We start from the raw sequence: 4,023 nt of genomic DNA, 5'->3' as shown, positions 1-4,023 counted from the left end.
GATGGAACACAAGGGGGGAAATGCGGCTCGTGTTATCCTGCGCCGGGGGGATGCGCTCGTAGTAGGGGTTACAAGCGTTCGTGAGGGAGAGAGAGTGAGCCTGTTCGCCAGCCCGTTCTCCCACGTGACCTTCCCACATGAAGGCCCTGGACCTTCCTTTTATAGATGCAAGGAGAGGGTCCAGGTGTACAATGGGGGGTGTAGCTAGGCGCTAACGTGTCCGGCAGAGAGGTGCCGGAGCCCTGTGTACATGCCAACGTGGCTGATGGAGAAGCACTTGAGCACTGCGTAGGCGATAACGTGGCCGTCGGAGAAGTGCTTGAGCCCTGTAGAAGTACAGCTGTTGGTGCTGCTGGGATCTTGCTGACGTTTCCCTGCTTCTGTAGGGGACTGAGAACCGCCGTCGTCATGGACGCACGCGGGGAGCCATCATTACTTGTCACCGGGGTGAGCCAGATGGGACACCGGTCTTGTTCCCTGTAGCATGAGCTAGCTAGGGGTAGGGTAATGATGTATCCCCCATGGCGCGGTCGGTCCGAGCCCAAGGTCGGGCGAGGCGGAGACTTTTCCCGAGGCCGAGCCCTGGGGTCGGGCGAGGCGGAGACCACCTTTCGAGGCCGAGGTTGAGGCTGAGCCCTGGGGTCGGGCGAGGCGGAGCTTCCTGTTGCGCCTGAGGCTGAACTTGGCTGTTGTCGGCCTCATCCTGGTGGGTGGCACAACAATCGGAGCGGAGCGAGCAGCGCTGTTTTCCTGTCAGGTCGGTCAGCAAAAGGGCGAAGTGACTGCGGTCACTTCGACCCTGCCGACTGAGGCGCGCATGTCAGGATAAGGTGTCAGGCGATCCTCGCATTGAATGCGCCTGCGATACGGTCGGTTGGTGAGACGATTTGGCCAAGATTGCTTCTCGACGAAGCCTGCCCGAGCTGGACCTCGGGCGTGCTGAGGGTGCGCCCATTGCCTGAAGAGGCCCTCGGGCGAGACGTAACTTCGTCCGGGACTATAGTTCCCGCCCGAGGCTGGGCTCGGGCGAGGCGAGATCGCGCTCCTTGGGTAGACGAAGCCTTGACTTGAGCCGCACCCATCAGTCTTTGCGGTTTGTGCTGATGGTGGTTACCAGCCGTGTTTAGGAGTGTTGGGGGTACCCCTAATTACGGTACCCGACAACATGCGTCCTCACCTGATCATTTTTGGCGCACTGAAGATGATCAACATCATTGCGCCTAGCTGGAGAGTCATCCGTGCCACAGACATGATCGACAAAATCCGCAAAGACCCTCAGCTCAAGGAAGAGGTATTGAAAAACGAGAATAATTTGACACTTTATAATCTGAAGTTCGTGCGGAATTTTCTTTTCTCCACGAGGAAACAATGTGTTGCAAGCATACACTTTTGACATGTTGAACACATATTTCGTGCATGAATTCATTCGTGCGCAGATCTGTTTCAATCCGTACATGTACACAGGAAACCTCGCACTGCAAATAGGCTGCAAACTCCTTTCCGTCGGCCTAGACATCAAGAAGAGCCTGCACGAGGTGAGATATTCGCCATCTGTTAGGCCACCACATGCAACATTGGTAGCATGAACGTTCCCGTTGGATCGTGGATCATGGGACTTCTACAGTAACATCGGCACGGACGTCGTCGTCACTGATCGTTCCGGGAGCAAGCTGCCGCACAACCTGAAGAAGATTTGTCTTTTTAAGATGAAGGTTCTGAAGAAGTAGTGACATGTTTCTCTGAGGTTTCCATAATTTGATCTCAATCCACTTCCCACACATAATCGGGAACCTTCAACATGAGCCCTTGACCCTCGACATGAGTGTTAAACACTTCGACAAATAGTTGTTTACGTGCTTTTGTTCCTTCCACAGCGTGATCCGGGTCGAGGAGATTTCTAAGGTCTTGGAAATCAGCGGCGAGCGCGGCCTCATCGACAACTTATTCTTCTCCTACCACGTGTAATAATCATGGTACACAATTTTCAAACGAATTTATATTCTATGCCTTGTTTTTGGTTTATTTTTCTTTTTTGTTTCATACTTCCTTAAAATGTGGAGATAACCTTCAACATGAGCCCTTGACCCTCGACATGAGTGTATTGCTTAATTTTAGACCAAATAATTCTATTGAAGCTTCCCTTAAGTGTTTTGCTCGTGTTAATCTAAATACGCTTCCTTGGTTATGAACTAAAAATAATAAATTAAATTCTTTACTGGTTGTTGGCAAAGAATCTGTTGTGTGATATTAAAGTTAATGATAATATATGTTGTTTGTTTTAATGTAATCGTTGTATACTAACTTTTCATCGAATAATTTGTATGTTGTCGCAACGCATAATCACCTAATTATACTATATCTCTACTACTCTATATGACTTTATTGTAAAAGTCCCACCACTTCTACCCAATATTGGGCATATTTTTTGAGTTTTCTCAGAAGCCTGTGAATTCGCTCCATCCCATTATTCAATATTACTACATTTACTTGTTACTTGCGCAATAGCTCTTGTTTTTTTATGTCTAAATTCAAATAGGCAATGATGAATCTAGAAACGTATGTAAAATACATACAACTAATATTGTATGAATCTATTAAAAGCTAAAATGAAATTAAATTTGGGACATAGTGCCTTATTATATTAACAATATATAATATCTTTTTATTTATAATCAAGTGCAGAGTGTTTAGCATGGATGGTTATTTCACTCCATTTTCCGAACTTGTAAATTTCTTTAGGTCATCCATGATGTTAGTATTTTATCTCCTCTTAAGCAAGTTTTTTGCAGGTCTTTTGTACTGACAAAGTGTTTTTTTGTATTTTTCTTTTGTCAAGGCTCATGGGGCACTTTTGCAACAATATCAATACCAGACAACATGCTCCTTGGGAGGAATTGAGGGGAAGATGAAGAACTAAAAAAATTACCAGAATCTAATTTACGCACACCAAGTCAGACCACCGTGAAAAACTCTATCTCCACGTGACCAATCTTCTCCATTTTTCAGTTTGCAAGATAGTTTTTATATTGAATAAAGTTCAATACCAATAACACTAATGTGAGCTCACTGTGGTGTTCATCTTTCTGCATAAAATTTATGAAAAGAAAACAGAACTCTTTCTATTTTGCCTTCTTTGCTATAGTAAAGATGTACCATTTCATGTTTATTCATCCTCTTTTTGGTTCCTTACGGTCAATTAAGGATTATACTTTTGAGATGAGTTTTCTTTTCCTATACTTTTACACAGTATTCTCCAAACTATAACCCCAATCTTTATGTTTTCATAATAACATATTTTACATTCCTTTTTATATATTGTTTGATGCGGCCAAGAGGACGCGCGTCCACGACACATCGCCGGGCGCGCTGACTACCACCGTGCGCGCCGACAATGTCAACGCCATAGCGTGCGTCGCCGGTGACAGCGGCAGGTGGGGCGACGAGGTTGTGGTGTATCCGCACTATGCGCGAGAGCTGGTGCCGCTGCCCCCGGGCGCCACGTTGCTCATGATGTTGGTCCCGCTCCAGGGTTTTCCCTGTCTTCTCGCTCCACGTTACTGCGCCAGAGGTCTTGTTCGCGCCCGTAGGGCTGCTCGACATGTTCAACGCCGATGACGTCGTCAAGGAGTGTGTCGTGACTAGCGGTGCTGGCGGCAGGGCCATGGCACTCAGGTCCATGGGTCGTGGGTGCGGCTTGTTCAGCGCCTACTATTCGCAGGAGCCGGTGAGGTGCCTGCTGGACATGGTTGAAGTGGAGTTCAGTTATGATGTTGACATCGACCTCGTGTTCGTCGACCTGCCCGTACTAGAGCAGGAGCGGTACCAGTGGACACTGGAGATTGTGGTGTAGGCTGTGACGCGCGGGCGTGGGCATCGACGTCAGCGCTTGTCTTCGCATCTGAGTGGACACTGGAGATTGTGGTGTAGGCTGTGACGCGCGGGCGTGGGCGTCGACGTCAGCGCTTGTCTTCGCGTCTGAGCCACTGAGTTGGAGACCATTACCATTTGTGATGTGCATGAGAG

General features: G+C 47.9%; 1 pseudogene; it reads left to right on the top strand.

Moving 5' to 3' along the window:
- Positions 1 to 3,300: 3,300 nt before the first annotated feature.
- On the top strand, positions 3,301 to 4,023 carry LOC109942630 (probable galactinol--sucrose galactosyltransferase 2; annotated as a pseudogene).

Source organism: Zea mays, chromosome 9 (genome assembly GCF_902167145.1).
Source record: "Zea mays cultivar B73 chromosome 9, Zm-B73-REFERENCE-NAM-5.0, whole genome shotgun sequence".
Taxonomy (NCBI): domain Eukaryota; kingdom Viridiplantae; phylum Streptophyta; class Magnoliopsida; order Poales; family Poaceae; genus Zea; species Zea mays.
This window is presented reverse-complemented; position numbering and strand designations above follow the sequence as displayed.